General features: G+C 42.7%; 1 protein-coding gene across 15 annotated transcripts in view; it reads right to left on the minus strand.

Annotated features, from left to right (window-relative positions):
• The window catches only part of JAKMIP3 (Janus kinase and microtubule interacting protein 3), an 86,962-nt gene extending 66,664 nt beyond the window's left edge, over nt 1-20,298 (minus strand). For all 15 annotated transcript variants that reach the window (XM_033149366.1, XM_033149365.1, XM_033149369.1 and 12 more), the window contains exon 1: nt 20,166-20,298. The gene's annotated coding sequence lies outside the window, so the exon portion shown is untranslated. The remainder of the gene's footprint in view (nt 1-20,165) is intronic.
• Between the last annotated feature and the right edge of the window lie 694 nt (nt 20,299-20,992).

Here is a 20,992-nt window from a genome sequence, read left to right on the forward strand (position 1 = left end):
CAGGTTTGCAAGGAGGCTGTTCCAGGTGAGCACCAGTGAAAGAAAAAGGGCAGTCATTTGCCAGGGCAGGATATCTTCAAATGGCTGAGGGTGATGCAGCTGCAGGAGTGATGGTCATGGGCAGGGATGTTTTGGGATACAAGAGGAGAGAGATAAGGATGGAAAACTCCTAGACTTCATAGGCATTTGCTGGCTGATCTGAGTGCAGCCAAGAAGCCAGCAAAGACATTTAAGGAGAGATGTAATTTGAACAGGGCCATGAGGGAGGTGAATATTTTTTGGCAGTAGAACTCTGGACTGAGGTGAGAGCAGTGGCCCATTCGGTGTGGTAGGGGAGCCAACAATAGGTAAAGCCAGAACCAACCAATTATACATTTGCCCCTATTCCTGCTCCCTACAAGGGCAAAACTAGAATGAGGAGAAAGCATGGCTGGAATGGTTGTAAACAAGAAGGCCGGTGGGCTTGGAGAATTTAAAACTAAGGCTGGTGGGGCAGCGCAGCTGTTTGCCCTGATGGACCAGCCTCCAGTGAATGGAAGAATGGAAGATTGGAGAAAACAAGGTTGCAGCAACCAAGACAACTAAATTTTTGCTAACTCAGCAGCTACAGATGTGGCTAGGGCACTGAGGAGGGCTGTCTCTGGGCTCATCCCACTTGCCCCATGCCTAGAGAGCATGAGTCTGAGCGGTTCTCCCCTTGCCCTGCAAGTATAGGGTGGTATATAAATTTTAGTAGTAATAATAATAATGTGCAGTTTTTTGTTTTTCATTCTTACATTTTCTTCTGCTCTGTGTACTTTTAATAAAAGAATGGCAACTCTCATAGTGGTGATCTTGCTAATAAAAGACAGCAGAAAAATAAAATGCTTGAAGCAAACTGTGGATCAGTTAGTAGGTAGGAAATCTGAAAACAGAAGAAATGCTTTGTGTCATCTGGTAGAAAGACTTCCTCTGTCTACAGCATATAAGTGACATGTTGTTGAACAGAAATATATAGCTTGGTAGCACTGTCACCAATGACCTTGTCAAGGTAATTTGAATACTAGCTGAGTAAAAGCATGGAGAGTTATAAGGTCCATCATTTTAAAGCCATTGCATGATATTAAGAAAGAAAATACAGTGGTACCTCGAGTTACAAACGCCTCAGGTTACAAACTCCGCTAACCTGGAAGGGTTGCCTCGAGTTGAGAACTTTGCCCCAGGATGAGAACGGAAATTGTGTGCCGGTGGCGCAGCAGCAGCAGCAAGAGGCCACATTAGCAAAAGCACGCCTCTAGTAAAGAACAGTTTCGGGTTAAGAACGGACCTCCGGAACGAATTAAGTTCATAACTAGAGGTACCACTAGTATCTCTGATCTGATTTTAGATGACTCATGCGTTTTAGGCCAGGTCAACAAAACATTTGCTGGTTGCCCTGGCACAATTCCATGCATTATTTACTTACAATGCAAGCAAGTATGGCAAACTCTCAGCAAAAAGTGATACATGTTATAATGCCCATTTAAAAGAAAAGGGACAAAAGAGTCAAGCATCCTGGTTCTCACAATAACCAATTGAATGCCTTCAGGAAGCCCACAAGCAAGGTATGAAGACACCAGCTATAGCAGGCTCCTGGTGAGTCCTCAGCAACTGACACTCTATGACCAAGTGTACATGAATCTACAGGTTCTATCTAACCACAGTAAGTAATGATTGTCAAAAAAATTATATTATTATTTTATTTATTTTCAGTATTTATAGAGAACTTTACACCATAGAAGGTCACCAAGCAGTTTACAAAACGATCAATAAAACAATTCAGCAATCCAATAGCATGGTGTTCAAAACAATGAAAAATTTAGACACCGCCTGTTTAAGATCTGAAAGCTTGCAAATCCCTCTTCTACTCTTCTATAAAGAGTGTGTTGGTCACACAATGTGCCTTTATACCAGTGGCCATAACTTATTTAAGTTCCTTATTCAAAAGATCAGCTGTGAATGCACATGCAAGCCATCCATTTAACTGTAAAAATGCACTTGAGATCAAACGAATCCCAGAGCAATTTGCAATTTGCTGATTTATTGTCCTTCATTCAAAGGGTAAACAAACCCTTCCTTGTTGCTGTCAAAAGTTGCTGAGGCTATCTATACTTGAGACCAAAAATGCATGAGCAATTGCAACAAAATTCACGTCAAAGAGCTCAGCATTCAACAAGCACAGAATAGGCGAGGAAGAAGAAATGCCAGATCTTTGCAGTTCCAAGATTTCACTAATCAGTGTTGCAATATTAATCAAACAACCAACACTGCTTCAATCTCATCTATTATTATCCATTAGCCAGATGACTTGATTGTACATGGATTCCTAACTAAGTTGGAAGTAATGCATTAGGAAATCAGGAAGCAACATGCTCCAGGTCTAACAAAAACCAGATATGGCTGTCAACAATGTCAATAACAGCCCACGCCAAACTATCTCATTACCTCACTCCAAGCTCCTAATGTGCTATAGAGTAACTATAGAGGTTACTAAGAAAGGACCCTTCTGGAATCTCCATTGTAGCAGAGATCAAATTACGCACCACCATGTCCCCTAATAAAAACATGTTACTGTCTCCAAGGAATCCCTTCAAGCAAGCCCAGTCAAAGACTGCAGTCATGTATTGCAGTATCAGGTTGGGGGGGGGGGACGAAGACTAGGCAAAGCAAGTCATTGCATCCTGTACACAGATGGTATTGGCTATGACAGCCCATGAATGCCCTAGGTTTCAGGAGGATTCTTTTGGAAGGCCAGCATTAAGGTTAATAAAATAATGGTAAGATTGGGGCACTGCAAAGCACTGAGACCGAAGTTATTATTTTGATACTTGCTAAGAATGAATACATTATCTCAGGACTTTGCTGATTATTAATATTAGCTCATTGTATCCATTGATTTTATTCCTGCCTTGGCTTTTTGGCTGCAATTTTACTACATTAACACATTTCATTCTTTGTACACCACCTTTGTGATTCATAAAAAGGAGGCAGTATAGAAATATTTGAAATCAATGAAGAGCCAACCAGCTCATATGAACTAACTTTAGCCACACCTCCTCAACTGACAAGTGGATTAGAACCAAGGGTGATGGTTGAGAGCTCGCCCCACATCTCAGGAGAATTATTTAAGCAAGATTAGCAATGCATCTTCTCTCCTAAATTACACATCCTATACATTTGCTTTGTAGGCAGATGTTCCTATTAATAGACACCCCAACAGTTCTGAACACAGCCGTTCATTTGGATGGTAAATGCACCAACGGCAGAATTCTATGAATATATATTCACAAATAAGCCTCAATGAATACTCCCAGATAAGTGTGTATAGGCTCACAATGTAATCCTATCTATGTCTGCTCAGAAGTAAGATCTATTGACTTCAGTAGGGATTACTCTCAGGTAAACAGCCTAAAACACCCAGAGATGGACATGTTCATTCTGAGATGGCAAGAGCATTTAGTGCACATTAAGTAATGCTTCAATCTTATACACACTAACATAAGAGTAAGCCTCATTGAACACAGTAGGACTTGCTTTCAAGCAATCATGCAGAGTATTGCACTGCAAGCATAGTAGTGGCAAAACATCTGAAATATTCCTCTTTTGGGGCTATCATCTGCCTTCTTCCAAGTGGGAAATATTAGGGTTCAAGACACCAGGAAAATAAAGCTTTCCTTTAAAATTAAAACAATGCATTTCAATATCTATCAAGTGCCAACAGTAATGTGAGATCAGACAGACTGGATTATTATCTGACACCAGTTTTAAAGACAGTCTAATTCTGAAAACACTCGGCTATTACCATCACAATTAGTTCAGAATGTACCTTCCTTGCCTTTGCTTCTACTTAAGAAAAACAACCGTTTCTTGGCTTCCTAAACTCCAGCTACAGCCGTTCAGCTCTGAAGAGTCTATGACTCAGCAAAGAGGTCTGCATTTATTATTTCAGATGGAACTTACCAACATGTTAGCACAGTACAGGGAAGCTTTGCTGCCACTATCCATTGCTAAACCGTCTGTCTGAGACAGCCTTGCTAGTCTCTTCCCCCATCTATGTTACTGTATGAAAACTGGGGAGGGTGGTATTTATTCAGCAAATAGCAGGTAAAGACAGCTCAAAATAAAGACCAATTGAGGGAATAATATATCAGCCTAACATACTGTGGAACTGGATATAAAGGAAAGGAAGAGCCAGTTCAGGGGGAAAGGGGGAATATAAAGAATCTGTGCTAATTTGCTAACTGGCCAAAATTAACCAGAGAGAGATGGTGGTCCATTCCACCATCTAAATCATCATTTATCATAGCAAGGATGAGGTGCCGCAAGGCTTATATGATCCCTGCTCCTCCTATGGCGAAGCCACAAGGAGATGTTTGGAAGCTTTCGCTTGTGTTTTAGCTTAACCACAGCTTATGATCTTACATTGTCTGAAACTCAGAAACTGGAGTTAATTTTAAGTACGGATGGACAAATCACTCTGTTTCACATTTGTTCCTTTGTAAGTCAGTTCTATCCTGCTTCCGCACTATGCAATTGGGGGGGGGGAATCTGCACAAAAATTCTTACCTAAGACATTTGCATACCACTGAATCATTAGCATTTCTAAGCAGTGTACATAAAAATAAACTGCACAGAGAATAAAACTAGAAGTCATCATAATATGCTATTTTAACACTTCTTGCCACAAGATATGAATTTAAATATGCATATCATCTCAGTGTTCATCTCGAATTATTTTTATTTTTTACTTTTTATTTTTTAAAAAACACACATTATCAAACACATGTGGATGTGTTTTTGAGCAGAGAGCAGCAAATTCTGGAGAAGTGTGAAATCAAGGCAATTTTTCACACAAGGGGACTTCCTCTCCTCTGCCAGCATCTCCTCAAATTCTGCTCCAGAAGGTCCTCCCATCTGCAGCAGATTTTGAGGGTGCCCAGGGGGCTGCAATGAAAAGGAGAGGAGAAGGAAGCTCTGTTGTGCAAGTGGAAGTCTGTTGTGCAAGCAAAACGGCAGCACTGGTTATGGCCCTTTGCAAGTATCAGAACAGAAAGATGAAAACTTTTGGTAAGGGCAGCATAAGGCTGTCATCCTCTGTAGCACTATTAAAATGCAAAGAGAAGTGACAGAAGGAACATTTTTTTCCCTGTAGGTGGAAAAGCAGACTTGTGTCTAGCATGTCCTTCAAATCCTAGCTGCCCTGAGACTATTTACAATTACTCTGTAACTTCTTGACAAGGATTAAAACTCAGGAATGAAACGAAGAGTTTCTCTTCTTGCTTACTCAGCCTGGACTACATACATGTAACTAATAATTCAGCCCAAAACACAACCTGTTTCAACACAATTCAACATAAATGGTGTTAAAAGCAAGCCCATCAGGCCCCCAAAATGAAACTGAGGTCACTTTAACTCCTTTGTCACTTTAACACACAAACATCACACTTGAAATAAACAACACCACCCATCCCTTGCCACTTCTCCATTAGATACTTTCCACCTAAACCAGGTATCTTCAACCTTTTCAGATTCAGGACCAACTTTTAATCCAAACATGTATTTGGGGACCCATTTCTTAACCCTTTGCCATATATTTGCATGGTGGTAGTGCTCTACCTTTGATCACCAGCTGAAGACCAGTGACACAGACATAACTGGAGTAGTATGAGTACAGACTGCAGGGAGAAGCTCCCACATTACTATGGCAATGCATGAACTTGGCCAAAACCATAACTGCTTATAGTCCTGTTATGATGCCCTCCTTCCACTTGAGAAACTCATTTGACCCTTTTGTATTCTGTGCAGTACTGCATATAAAATGCTACATTCCAGTGTCACACTACCAAAGTTAATTATTTATTGATTGAACATTCAGGTGCATCCCTCTTTCTTTCTTTCTTTCTTTTTGAATTCTACAAACAGGAAGTTGCTCTAATACTGAGGCAGACCACTTTTTCATGTAGCTCAGTACTATACTGTCTACACTGACGGGCGGAGGTACTCTGGAATTTCAGAGAGGACATATTCCCAGCCCTACCCAGAGATGTCAGGAATTGAACTTGAGACCTTTTGCAGGTAAAACATGTCTTCTGCCACTGAGCTATGACCCTTCCTAATACAAAAGCAAGCCATTGTTATACCATCAACTAATCAAGCCATAGCCCTCATTTTATGATCGCATAAAAGTTGTCAAATGTGGCTCTGTAGAAATCTAATTTTAGCAACGTTTGAAAATCTTGCAGGTTTGTTACAGCTGAAGCCATGATTAAATTGGTGGTTGTCTTAATATGCCATAAGATTCTTGCCCATTCTTCTTGCAACTCATACGCATGGCTATCCCTCTGTGGGTTACTGCCATTTTGAATGTCTTTAATAGTAAGGTAGTAACAGCACCACAAATGTAAACTTCAATTAAACTCAGAGGCAGGGGGAATAAGACACCTGCAGCTCTCTTGCATGTGCAATCTGATTTAAAGATTTCTTCACATCTCCTCTTTCCCCGAGGCTGCCTGTCTCTCCCACTGCAAAGCATTAGCATTTCTCAAAATCAGCAGTTCATCTTTACAATGACCCATGTCGGCGAGGACGAGCAGAGATGAAAGGTGTATGCTGCAGGGCATGAAAGGCAGGCCCAGGGCAGGGAAGAGAGTCCTTTGACTATATATGGAACAGTACAAACAGAACAGCTACTAGCCAGAGGCTTCTGAACATGATAAGACTTCAGTGATGCTGAAGCACAGCCATCTACATCCTGTTGTGGAGGACAGATGCAGTTTTCTGGTGCTTCTGGTTGCATGAGAACGGCATGTATGTGTGTGCTTTTCTCCTTCAGTATACCTAAAGAGAGTCTCTATACTCATTGTTCTGCCCGGACACTGAGGTCCAGCTCTGAAGGCCTTCTGGCAGTTCACTCCCTGAGAGAAGTGAGGTTACAGGGAACCAGGCAGAGGGCCTTCTTGGAAGTGGCGCCCGCCCTGTGGAACGCCCTCCCATCAAATGTCAAGGAAATAAACAACTATCTGACTTTTAGAAGACATCTGAAGGCAGCCCTGTTTAGGGAAGTATTTAATGATTGATGTTTTAATGTATTTTTACTCTTTTGTTGGAAACCACCCAGAGTGGCTGAGGAAACCCAACCAGATAGGTGGGGTATAAATAAATAAATTATTATTATTATTATTATTATTATTATTATTATTATGATGCATTACTGTTATCTGAGCAGGCAGGACTACTATTTTTAAAGGAGCACAGGAAGCTTCCTTATACCAAGTTAAGCAAATTGATTCATTTAGCTCAGTACCAAGGACAGTTACTGGTGGAATCTGGTGCCCCAGAACACAAAATGCCGCATCAGGTGGCCTTCCGGGGGCTGCGCTAGGCCCTGCGTTGCTCCCAGTGGCCGGCAGGCCTGGTGTGGCCTTCATGGAACCGAGCAAGACCTCCTGCCATTTTGGGTGGTTGCCAGGCCTGGCATGACATTCCCAGGGCTGGGGAGCATCTCCTGTGCAGAAGGCTGAAGACAGCAAAGGATAAGAGGTGAGAGGGAAGGAGGGGGCAAGCAGGCAGGCGAGGAAGGTGTTTTTGCTCTTCAGAATATGGCAACCCTGCAATATTGGCAGTTCTGTTTTCAATCCATTTCATGGCTATATTCAATTTATTCATTCTTCCCACCCCTCCCCTCCCCACCCCACCTAGTACAATTTAAGAATTGCATTCTTTTCTTTAAATCTGAGACTGGGAACAAAAGCTCGCAAAACAAATAGAGACAAATTTTCCCTTTGCGGTGGCAGGAAAAATAACATCATTGAATATTTAAAGCCTTCCCCATCTGAATGGCTGCAGTTGCTAGGAAACATAACCACGCATGCGGAAGTATCCTGCTCCTGCGTGCGGCAATGTGCTTTTCAATGAGGATGCCTTTGCATATATTTTATAGAATGGGCTGGATGGCAACTGTTCAGCTCTGTACATGCAGCAGTTTAAATTGCACAACACACAAGATTGCACCAGGAAAACCTGAGATAAGGAACACTGTGCTTGGCAAAAGAGTCCCACGGGTACAGTTCTATAACTATCTAATAACAGCAATAAACATTGTGACATTATTTTTTTCAAAAACTGGTCTGCACCATACCTAGAACTTTGGCTGCTAATAACAGGACATATTTTATTTTATATAAAAAGTAGCAATTAAGGCTGAAGTTCTATACTCACCTGTGCAAGGATATGGCAAGTCCCCAACTGCTTGTCCAAGCACAAACAATACCTTTACCCAGAGAATATCAGCTAATTCCCTGGGGTGCCCAAAGTGTTAAGTGGGGAATGTTTTTCCGACTGAGGTCCATATTCCACCTGGGCAAGACTGCAGGGACCACATACCAGTGATGCGCAGGGCCAGAGACAAGAGTGGGCAGAACAAGAAATACAAATGCTATCTTTGTACAGTACTTTCTGTATGCACACACCCTTTCTATCCTCCATCCAGGCAATCAAAAGAGTCACAATCAGAGTTAAAATACATATTCCAGCCAGGAAAAAACAAACTTGAGCTCAAGCCAGGGCCGGATTTAGGTTTGATGAGCCCTAAGCTACTGAGGGTAATGGGGCCCTTTTTATGTCCAACTGTCCTTTGTCAACAACAAATTGTCACTGTTTTTTGTGTTGAAGATATGCTATATTGTAATTTATGAACCTAAAAGGTATCTAAAGCCATGTGGACATAACAAATAGGAGCCTACACAACACAAAACACAATTGCTGTATGTAGGTTTTATTTTATTTGTTTTTTATCTTATATTTTGGAAATGTACATCCAGGTTTTTTCCTTTAAATTTTTTTGGGGCCCCCAATAGAATGGGGCCCTAAGCTATACCTTGTTTAGCTTATACGTAAGTCTGACACTGGCTCAAGCCACACCATTCAGTACAACACAGCTCTGACCCTTTTAAGCTCCCAGTAACCCCCTCTTAGAGGGACATGGGTGGCGCTGTGGTCTAAACCACTGAGCCTCTTGGGCTTGCCGATCAGAAGGTCGGCGGTTCGAATCCCCATGATGGGGTGAGCTCCCGATGCTCGGTTCCAGCTCCTGCCAACCTAGCAGTTCGAAAGCAAAAAGTGGAAGTAGATAAATAGGTACCACTCTGGTGGGAAGGTAAACGGCGTTTCCATGCGCTGCTCTGGTTTTGGTGTTCTGTTGCGCCAGAAGCAGCTTAGTCATGCTGGCCACATGACCCGGAAAAACTGTCTGTGGACAAACGCCAGGTCCCTCAGCCAGTAAAGCAAGATGAGTGCCGCAACCCCAGAGTCGTCTGCAACTGGACTTAATTGTCAGGGGTCCTTTACCTTTACCTTTTTTAACCCTCTCTTATTATAACTTCAAGCCGGTGCATGGTGTCTGCCATCATGAACACAAAAAAGTACAAAGGGCAGTTTCACAATCTTTTCAAATGTGTTTTGTAGGGAGCCCAAACCCAGCAAACATCCCTAGCACATGTTCTTGAGCATACAGTAGTATATGAGCAAACATCCCTGGTGTCCCATAAAGGATGCAGGCAGTGTCCGGACCTCATACGTGTTTGCATCCCACACAAGGAGTGTAGAATGGAAGCTGCTATGCATGGCATCCCCATAGCCATCCATTGTCAGCTGTCTTGTAGCAACCCAAGCCACTGTCAGTAGATGATTAAAAAGAGTTATTTCACGACTGAAATTCATTCCCAGAGAGAGGGCAGCTTTCCCCTCCAGGTGTTGTAGTTAATTGCCAACAAATAACAAGATTCTGTCTGGGAACAGTAAGTTATCATAGAATGGCTCCAATTAGCTGATAACATCCAAGGTCATTATAAGAAAGAGGGCCTGAAAGAGCCCATGAACCTGTGGAAAGTTTCTTGAGAGCAAACTTATCCAAAAAGTGATGAGCTCTTTTCTTCTAGATATGGTTGGTTGGTTGCTCCTGCTGGGGATGAGGAAGGGCGTAAGGCAGTATTTCTCAAGCAGTGGGCCAGGACTCACCTGGGCACTTTCAGGTGGGGTGGGGTGCCTCTTCACCTGTCTGCCCTGATGCCTACATATGTCCATAACCTTTTGGTCAGACCAATGCTAGCACCAGCAACTCTTTGCACGCTGAATGAAAGTGGCCAGGTGACAGATGTTCAAGAGGAAAGGGAGAGGAAGGAAAGTCTTCCTCCTCTGGGGGAAAAGGACCAGAGGAGGTGTTGAAGGAGATGAAAAAGTGAGAGAAAATGTTAATGTTTATAGCTAACAAGGTGGGAATAGAAAAGAAGGGGCTAAGAAAAGAAAGGTGCTAAAATGAGAGGAAAGTGAATGTAAAAGGACCAGGAAGTGAAAATGAGGTGAGGGTATGCATAAGATTCAAGTTGAGTGTGAAACGCGAATGGGAAATGACTGTACAGGGGAGGGCTAAAATTGCTCTTGAGGGGTACATGGCGGAAGGAAGGAAGACTAGAGAAGAAAAAGTCTTCTCCACTTAAAGCTTCTGCATCAGCAAATTCTGCTTAAAATGGGGAGACTGTCAAAACATTTCTTTATTTAGCTCAGGGAAACCTGAGCAGTGGAACTTATAGCCATGAGGAAAATGCTGCGGTTGAAATATGAAATAGCTTCAACAGATGGATTAGATTTCAGTTGAAAATTATGTGTGTAATTGTCAGCTGATTTTGTCAAACTTGATCTCCATCTACCACCATTTTTGTGACTGCTGGGCCTCAGTAATTTTCAGCTGCGTCAAGTGGGCCTGTGAGTAGGAAATTTGAAACGATTGGTTTAAGGTATAGTGCTGCTAGCTACAACTATAGCAATGGATACTTAGACACACCACGAGTCAAAAATACTTCCCCCATCCCTAAAACCCCTTCTTCACTTGACCAGCGGATGAAAATCCTGGAAGACTCACTAGCTGTACCTAGCTATAAAGATACCTTTGTAAAACACTTTCACTAAATTAGCTTAATTTACTAAGCAGTACAAACTGTATTTATGTGGGTTAATTACCACTGGGCTCCTCCAGACATCCTTTTTTAATTGAGCATTCATGATGATTTGTGCACATGAATCTATTGGAGCAGTCATATGCAATCTTGCTTTCAGTAGTTCATTGCACCTGCAAACGTTTTGAAGCGGTCACACTGCTTCATTTCTAATCAATGCAAGCCCTGTAATGTTTTGCTGAAATCCAATTAAGTTTTGTACCACAAATCTTCTGGTTTCTTTTTGACCTCCTTTTGTTGTACCATAGCTCCTCCGGACAGCAATAATGGCCCCATTCACACCATACATTTAAAGCACTAGGATGCCACATCAAACAGCCATGGTTTCCCCCAAAGAATTCCAGAAGCTGTAAGTTTGTTAAGGGTACCAGGACTTAGAGCTACAATTCCCAGAGCTCCCTAGGAAGAGGAATTGGTTGTTTAAACCACTCTGGGAATTGGAGCTCTTTGCTGGAAGTCTTCTAATCCTATCCCTTTTTGCACAGCAGGTTCAGGTGTACATCAAACAAGAATCCTGAGACAGGTTTATAGAACTATATGAGCCTATAATTCACTGGCAAAATAGTGTTGATTTAAGAATTCCACTGATCACTCTCCAGGGAGTTTGAATCATCACTCTCAGAATATCTGAATGGAAACAATCATGTCGTCGAAACTCTGAAGGTTTGCAGTATCAGATACAGTGGACCAGAAATCAATTGCTCTCTGAAAGTTTTGAGTTTTCTTTGCCAAGTGCAGATAGTCACATGGGTCACAGTTCATAGGGCCACTTTCTATATTATCAGGTTGTGCAGTAGTTGTGACCGGAAAGCTGAATGAATATTAGCACTGAAGGCTACCATTTTGATTCGGGTCGCTAATCACCAGGAAACTACACATTACTGGCATGGTTTCCCTGGCACGGTTACTATCAGCACAAATCACTTGGGCACCCCTTTGCACAGACATAAGTACATAAGAAGAAGGGGCTGGTGCCACAGCTCTGCACTCCCAACAGAGGCATCACTGCCCCACACCCTGAAGTGTGGCAAGGTCACTGCTGCGTGAAAGAAAGAAGAGGAGTCCAGTGATATATATATATATATATGGTTGTATGCCCTTGTTTCTCAATTTGATCCTTTTACAATGGCTTTGTATTCTTTGTGGTATTTTATGCATTGTGACTTCCCATTATATTTACTGATTATAGTTTAATATGCCTTTTTTAACTGATTATAGTTTAGTAATTCTTTATTGTAATTAATGGGTGTGGACTGTTTGATTATTATTTGCTGGTGTTTAATTTTGTTGTTCACTATAGAGCTGACATACATCCAGACATTACCGGGATTTCAAAGGCGGAAGTGACGTCCGGGGGGTGGCGCCCTGTCCTGGATCTTAGGCAAGTCCAAAAGCTCAACAACTTAATGACTTATTGAAATATGGCAACCCTAGTTTACTATTGCATTTTGGTGGATTGTTGAGTGTTGCTTTGTTTGTCTATTTTTAAATTATTGTGACTTTTTGTATTGGATCAGATGGTTATTATTAATGTTTGATGTTTTATCATGCTTTTGTGTGGGTCGGAAGCTGCCGCAATCCAGCCAGATGGGTAGGATATTATTATTATTATTATTATTATTATTATTATTATTATTATTATTATTATTATTATTATTCACTGGTGTATAAGTCCTGACCTTGCTGATTCTCTGCCCCCACCTGGTCCATGTAATCAGCAGTGACACAATGTCAGGACGTCTGATCCAGGGGGCTGCCCCATTATGCCAACTGTTTCAGAACAGCCCTGCTGGATCAGACTAGAGGAATGTCTAGTCCAGAATCCTCTTTACTACAGTGTCCGATTAGTTACCTGTGGAAAGCTCACCAAGCCTGCTCAACATTTCATCTTGGGCGTCTATGCAATTTGGTTTCCAGGAGGCAGCCACGTGCAAGGATAATATATGAACTGAACCTTATTGAAACAGTAATCAAAGAGGAAATGCTCTGAGTCAGTGTTGCACGGAGGCTGTGTACGTGCAGTGTAAGGTGATTTCACGATGGCAGCTGCAAATGGATAAAAAACAAAGGCCTCCATGCTCAATGTTATATTTGATCCCTGGGGGAGCCATTTGCACTCAGCTTGTCAGGCGAAAACTCATTCAGAGTACTCAGTGGCTGGACTCACTTGGGATTTATGTCCATTTCTCAGTTGTTTCCAACACTTTTAGTTATCCCTTAAGAGTGCTTTGCATTTCAGGGTGGAAGAAACGTGGATGTTTGAATGTGATGAGATGTTCAGAAATTGGTCCAAACTATGTTTCCATTTCAAAGGAGTCTTTGCGCGTCGAGGTCCTCAAGCCACCCCCCAAGAATTAGACACTGAGACAATAATTTTTGTTTGGGCTTTTGGCAATAATTTAGGCCACAACTTTATTTAAATACAAATCCGGTGAGTGGTTGTGTAGGCATTGGTTCAGACTATCTGTCCAACTGGGACAGCTGCTGACCTCCAGTCAGCGCCGGGAGGATGCCAGCTGGGGAGAGTTAAGGAGGCTGGGGGCAAAACCTCCCTCTCCCCAGCGTTCCGGGGGGGCTCTGGCTACGGCCCTATCCCCTACCGGGGGTTCAGACAAAGCATAAGAGCCGCCGGATTCCTTTAACGGAATTCCCTGTACCATCATCAGCATGATTCTGGAGGTGGGCATCACCCTTCTAGCAATCCAAACCATAACCAATGCCTAACTGCCAACCTTACAAGTTGTGACAAGTTGCTACTGCAGTAGGCGAAAACCAAATGGCAACAGCCAATCAGCCAGATGGAAAAATTGCTACTGGGCCTCTGCCCCAAAAGCAGATGACCCCATGACAGGCAGTTGCAAGGTCAAAAGCAGAGGCCTATGAAAAGAGGGGGGGGTGATCCGAAGCTCGCAGCCAAGAGAGAGATCACCCTGCGTGCAGAGGATTATAAAGGACGCTGGCCTGTCCATCACAAATTGCTACATCTAGCTTTGCCCAGCAACACCCCCTGACCCTATCGCAGCTAAGGCCAGCATCCAGCCCCTCCCCACAGGACAATTAAGTGTCTTGCCAGGCCCCGACCGCAACACGTGCTCTTACTCAAGGTAGAACCCAATTTGGAAATTTGAGGGTTGGATTTGAAAATATCTTCTTTTTTTAAGGAATGCTCAGAATTAAATTAGGCAGCCATAGAAATCCTGAATGCACATCAAAAGACTAAAAAGGCATTAGGGTTGCAGATCAGTGCAGTGCTATCCACCTAAACCCTATGTGAAATCAATTAAGTTTAAACATGCAAAACGGTACTGGGTTATGGTGTATGAGTGCAATCCATCAGCAGTAGTGCTGTGTAAGCCGCAGCCAATGGACTGGGTTCAAACCAGGCTCCAGCGTACATTCTGTAGACATGAACTAAGACCACGGAACAGAAATTGGTGCAGTGCACTTTTGTTTTCTTAGATTGCACTGCAGAAGCAGAGCTTTATTTATAATTCAAAAATTGGTAAATTATGGCATCGGGTTGGATCCAGACTAAATAAGCTGAACCAAGTGAAATCAGTGGCACTCAAGTGAAGTCAAGGCAGGCAGTAGGAACTATTCAGAAATAGGTCCTATTGAATTCAGTGGGGCTTAGTCCCAGGTAAGTGGGGATAGGCTTGCCACCCAAGCAGTCCCGTTGATTTCAATCCACTGTAACCGGTAATTAATAATCTGAAAAATTGCGTCAAAGTTTGCTGAAACCCGCATTTAACAACTTAGAAAGATGGCCAATAGGCCTTGAGCTTGTTGCTGTTGCTTATACCCAGAGCTAAACAGAATGGTGCTGAGGAAGATTTGAATGTGGCAATGTGATCTGTCTCTTCCTTACTTTCAGCAGGCTACAGTTGTGACCTCAGTGCTGCCCATTTCAACCCACTTCTGAAAGGATGAGTGTGAACCATGGGTTGGGTGAAGTTAATTGGGCTTATAGTAGGTGCCATGGTCAATGGGACAAATTTGCTATGACATAGGTGGCCATTAACTTCAATAGGATCTATGTACAACTAGCAACACAATCCCATGCATGTTGGCAAATAAATGTCCTTCAAAGTGATGTTGCGCACCACTGTTGGCTATAACTGTCTACAACAGGCATGTCCAACAGGTAGATCGTGATCTACCGGTAGATCACTGGACGTCTGTGGTAGATCACTGCTAGTTCAGTGGCTCCCTCCAAAGAAGCTAAAAAATGGGCCTTCCTAAGAAATGCTCAATGACTTTGACCTTAACCCCCCCAAAAGGGGTAGATCACTGCCAGTTTTTAACTCTGTGAGTAGATCACAGTCTCTTGGAAGTTGGTCGCCCCTGCTCTACAACTACAAGATCAATAAACCCTAGATAATCGTAACAAAACAAGAAATGAGATTATTTTAATGTGCTCTCAGCATCTCATAAAGTTCTGTGCTAATGAAAAAGCATGACATACTTTGCATATTAATAAAAGTTGTAGGCTAGTGAATTGCTTATTTAATGAGTTCATTTTAAAAAAAGAAAAGGTTGAGACTATTTTAGAAGTGATAAAAATAAATAAATGAACAGGGTAGTAAACTGTCTGCTTTTACAAGAACCAAATTATATAGGTTTTTGCATATAACCATATTTAGCCTCTTCATATTGATCTTTTGGTTTTGTAGCAGCGTTACACAGAAGAGGACTTCCATAATGGCCCAGACATATGAACCACTCTGCTCTAATGGCATTTGTTGTCCTTGGAAGCCACTGTAGCCTGAACAAAGCTCTGCAGGCCCTACCTGAAACAAAAATAAGGGAGAAGGAAAAATACACTTCTCTTGGGTAAAATGGGCAGGATAGGCAGGCTCCATGCACAAATAGTTCCAGTTTAGCTCAGCTGCAACAGCACTAGTCAGTGGTGTCATCAGAGTAGGACCTTGGAGCAGAAGACGCAGGGCAGAATCAGCAAAAGGTCCCTGAATGTAACAGATCTGGCTTAGCATATTTTTTAAGTAAGTAAACTAATACACATCACATAGGAACCTGGGAATCTGTCTTATATTGAATCATACCACTGGTGGATGTAGCTCAGTATTGTCTACACTGGCTGGCAATAGCTCTCCAGGGTTTCAGACACGACCTAGGGATTGAACCTGGGACCTTCTGCACACCACGCGAGTTGCTCTGCCACTCAGCTACAGCTCTTCGCATCTAAAGAAGGTGTGCTTGGAAGCCCATTTAATATCTTAAGCTTTCCTATCTGCACCAAAGGTCATAGTCATTATATGCTCGCTCTCAGATTAAGTACCTAACCAAATGAAAAACCCACTAATTGGAAATAATTCCTTTTGGATCCATTGGTTTGACTTCCAGGTACACCAAGCCAGCTCATGAACACAACTCAGCCCTGTGCTGCAACAGAATGGGCTAAGCACCGGGGAACCCAGAAAGTGGCTTTATACAAAGTCAGACCATTGAGCTCCTTCAGTCAGGACACTGATCCATCTACTTCAGTATTGTCCACAGGGCTTGCAATGGCTTCCCAAGTTTTCAGATGGGGATCACCCCCAGCCCTACATGAAGAGGCCAGTGATGGAACCTGGGAGCTTTCCTATGGAAAACAGGTAATCTGCCTCTGAGCTATGGCCAGGTATTAGACAAAGCACTTCTGTCCATCTCAGCTGATCTGCTGAGAGCACAGTTCCCTGCTTTTTTGAGCTGGCTGTGTTATTGGCCAAAGTAGGCTTAGATGGGAAGAATGTATGTATGGCCTCATCCACACATCATATTATTACAGCGGGGGGGGGGCGGACCCTACCCTAATGCTGTAATCTAGGCTTGTTATATTTCAAAAAGTGAAAATCTGGACATGAAAATTGAAGTTTTTAACTTTTTTAAAAAGGGAAATTACCCCCCCCCCCAAAAAAAAACCACTTGTGTCATATGCTGGGTTTCCCCAGACATTATAGCCGCTTTCTGAAAATTCCACCTGGATGCCATTTTCGACAGATGCAACCTGGCTATGTCTGGGAAATTCCAGGTGTATGGCAGCTCTACTGTAATCCTACGCACACTTACTTGGGAAGTAAGGCCCACTGAGCTAAATACTAAAGAATTTCACTGTAATAGCCTGATGCTAAGCATATTTAGGTAAAGGGACCCCTGACCATTAGGTCCAGTCGTGTCCGACTCTGGGGTTGTGGTGCTCATCTTGCGTTACTGGCCGAGGGAGCTGGCATACAGCTTCCAGGTCATGTGGCCAGCATGACAAAGCCACTTCTGGCGAACCAGAGCAGCACACAGAAACACCGTTTACCTTCCCGCCGGAGTGGTACCTATTTATCTACTTGCACTTTTGATGTGCTTTCCAACTGCTAGGTTGGCAGGAGCTGGGACCAAGCAACGGGAGCTCACCCCGTCGCGGGGATTTGAAGCGCCAACCTTCTAATCAGCAAGCCCTAGGCTCTGTGGTTTAACCCACAGCGCCACCCGCGTCCCTTTTTTAAATTTTATTTTATTTTATTTACTCAAACATAAATCCTACTGAGTTCAATGGACCTTATTCCCTAGTAAATATGCACAGGATACTTAAATTTCATTTGGAACCATTCATTTAGCTCTTCCTGAAAAACAACAGCATTGAATACAACTTAAACAAGTCCTAGAGAAATTTAAAAAGGAAGCCAAGGAGACAAAAAAGGTATATGGAACATCGAGTGGAATTTACACAGAAATACACAATGGGATGAGTCACATAAAGTCTGATCAGTATACAAAGCTTCTTAAAATGTCATTTCTCACAATTTAAAGATGAACATTGACAAAATATATTTATTTTGTCAGCAATATCTGAAGGAGCCTCAATGATGTAGACATTAAAAAAGTAAAGGGCCCATAAGATTATTTCATCTTATGTATATATCTTATACATATGTAGGCATAAGATATATGGATAACCTAAGTCTCAGCTATAGATGCAAATGCAGAATCTGAACTTTGGGCAATGGTTTTTGTGAGAATTGAAGAATTGGTGATTTACTTTGATGTTGTTGGGTTTTTTTTGCAAAGAATGTCTAATGTGCTGGTGAGTTTTTAATGAGAGTTGACCAAACATACTCAGAAAGTTGAAAAGAAAAGAAAAATATTTTGGATATTTAGAAATTCAAATAAATGGGAGGGTTGTTCTCTTTGAGATATGCACATACTGTTCATTTGGATAATCTGGGGTACTGGACAACGGAGCCTCAGTAAATGGTGCTATTTTATATAATTGATGGGAGTGTTGTGCTCCAGTACCTTTTATGATAACACACAATCTAAGCTGCAACAGTTAATCACTCACCAATCTACATATCCTGTTATTGTAATGGACCATATATGTTGCAATGTTTCTTGCAAGAGGAAACAACCCTTGTGGATTATAAATACCAAGCTAATCAGCCAATAAAAAGTTGGTGGGTTCCACCCCACAATATAAAATTCAATCTGTTTTTGGAATGGGAAGTTTGCTGTGCTCAATTAATACTGTTACTGCTAAAAGACTGTTGAGTCTTTTCAGGTGTCATCTAAAGATCATTCTGGAGACTCATCTGTTTGGGGGCCCCCCATGCCGAAATGAAATATTATGTATTAGTATAACCAACAAGACAGAGCTTGAGAATTCTCCTGGATGGTAGCAAAGCTTTCTGAGGTTGCTTATACGGTATAGTTAATCTACTGAAATAAAATGCTGAAATGTATACCGGTGATTAGATACACAGAAGGGATAAAATGCTTGGGGGGAAAGGCAAGCCTAGATTGTTATTAAAAATTATTATCTTCATATAGTAATCCACAATGAAAGCTTTCATCAATTTGTCTGGCAGATTGAGGCCACCAAGAAAATCATCTAAAATGTTATTCACTTGCCATTTACATCTGTACTTCTGGGTCAATATTCTTGTGGGGATGGGGGAAGTTTTAACCTATCCATGTTTACTTGGATGTAAGTCCCATGGACTTTAGTGGGGCTTTCTCCCAAGTAGGCAGTTATCAGAGTGCAGCCCTAAACATTGCAGTGGCTCTGTTTCTCAAGTGCTCTTCTAACATTTTGTCTTGAGCAGTTCCTCCTGTCATATGTGTTGTCCTTGGTTTCTTATGGGGTGCCTGGCAGTTCATTTCATATAAGTAGTGGAAACTAAACTTTGAAGCGACAGCTCCCTATTCCAAACCTTGCCTCCCTCCACCCCGGCCCTACACAAACACAGAGAGAACTCCCTACAAACACGGTATATTTCAAGCAAAGGATGACATTGCTGACAGCACCGTACTTCAGGATGGTAAGGCCGACAGCAGCAAATCAGAATGGAAGGCAGAAAGAAACTGTTCAGTTCACCCAAGGGAACCACTGATGGATGTGAATCCCATTGTACCAAGTCCCATCATACCAGCATTGCTGGGGGGTGGGGGGGGTGGAATTGCACCTGCTATCTTTGCACTTCAAACTCCATCTGCATTGTTGTATGCTGACTGCAGCTAGTGAGCTTTTATGAACTGGAAGGTCCAGCCACTTAATGGGCCAAACTGACATTTATCACCGACGAGGGAAACAGGGGGTGATAAAATGGGAAATTCCCTTTTAACTGCAGATTAAACCCCAGAGGGCTCTATTGTTATAGAAGAGAATTGAAGAGGTGTCCACAGCACACAGGAGCTCAGTGCAATTTGCTAGACTCCCTCTCCCCACCCCCACCCCAAATAATAATGCTGATGCTCAATATATAAAAGTGCAGGTGGGACCTTGTAACTAACAGCTCTACTCAGAATTTGTATCTGAAGCAACCAAATCAAAATGGGTGCAGCTCCCTACATTATGCAATAGAATATAATGTCATGGATCTGGCAAGGCCTTTTCTTTTCCATTTAAAAATATTTTTTCATTAAAAAAAAAAAATAACACCACCAACCTATATTTATTACCCAGGCTACAGCCATCTGATACATCACACAAATCATGGCATAGCTTAGCATAGCATGCAAAAAAAAATCCGAGAACCTGGCAATGGATTAATTCCAGAATGCACAAGCAGGCAGTTATATAACTGTGTGTGCAAAGACACCGATACCATTCTGGTGCAGAAAGAGGCAAAAATATGCAGAGAGACTGACCTTACAGGCAAGTTCCATCATGATGGGCACATTGCTGGTCTGCTTTACCTGAAGGAAGCACCATTCCGTGTATTGCCGTGCACTTCAGCCTAAAACCTGTAGGTTGTTCCTAGCAGGCAGGTTTAAAGCAGCATGGGGGGGGGGAGAGAGATTTGCGCGGGGAGGGGAGTGGGAGGGGTTGCCATTCACCTTGCATTTTGCAAGAGGTTTAGCATTTTTTTAAACTGCAAAAATCAAGCAATCCAAAAGTCCGTTCTCTCCCTGCAGGTTATATATGCTGTTCTCCAAACGGTTTAGGACCAGATGTGATGCAAGCATGATTCGTCAAGTCTAGTCCAGCATTTGGTGGAGGGAGGGGGGTGAAAGCAAGGGAGGGAGGGAGAGGGATGGAATCGACCATACAGTTGTTGTTTTTTAAAGAAAAGCTGCTCACCAGGTACACACCCTGAAAGTGGAGACTCAGGCCAGCCTAACTGAGGCAAAGAGCTAGAGGGGTTTCACCAGCAGGTTGCAGTTGCCGGGTGATGTGCTGGATGCTCGCCTTCCTCCTGGGAAAAATGAGCTCACTGCGAGCATCCAACAGCCGCCCCTCAGCCATTGCAGTGACACTGCAGCTAGCAGCCGACTCCAGGCACGTCATCGGAGGAGCTCACTTGGAGAAACGGAGGCCCTCCCATTCAGGAAGGGAAAGGCAAAGGCGCTCGATCCAGCAGCAAGGCCAGCCCTCAGCTGCCTGCAGCCACCTAATTCGTGGCTGGCTTTTCTCAAAGCGGAAAACAAATTCCTCTCCAGCATCCTAAGCAGGGTGGGGATTGTTGGTTCCACTC

Source organism: Lacerta agilis, chromosome 5 (assembly GCF_009819535.1).
Source record: "Lacerta agilis isolate rLacAgi1 chromosome 5, rLacAgi1.pri, whole genome shotgun sequence".
Classification (NCBI taxonomy): Eukaryota; Metazoa; Chordata; class Lepidosauria; order Squamata; family Lacertidae; genus Lacerta; species Lacerta agilis.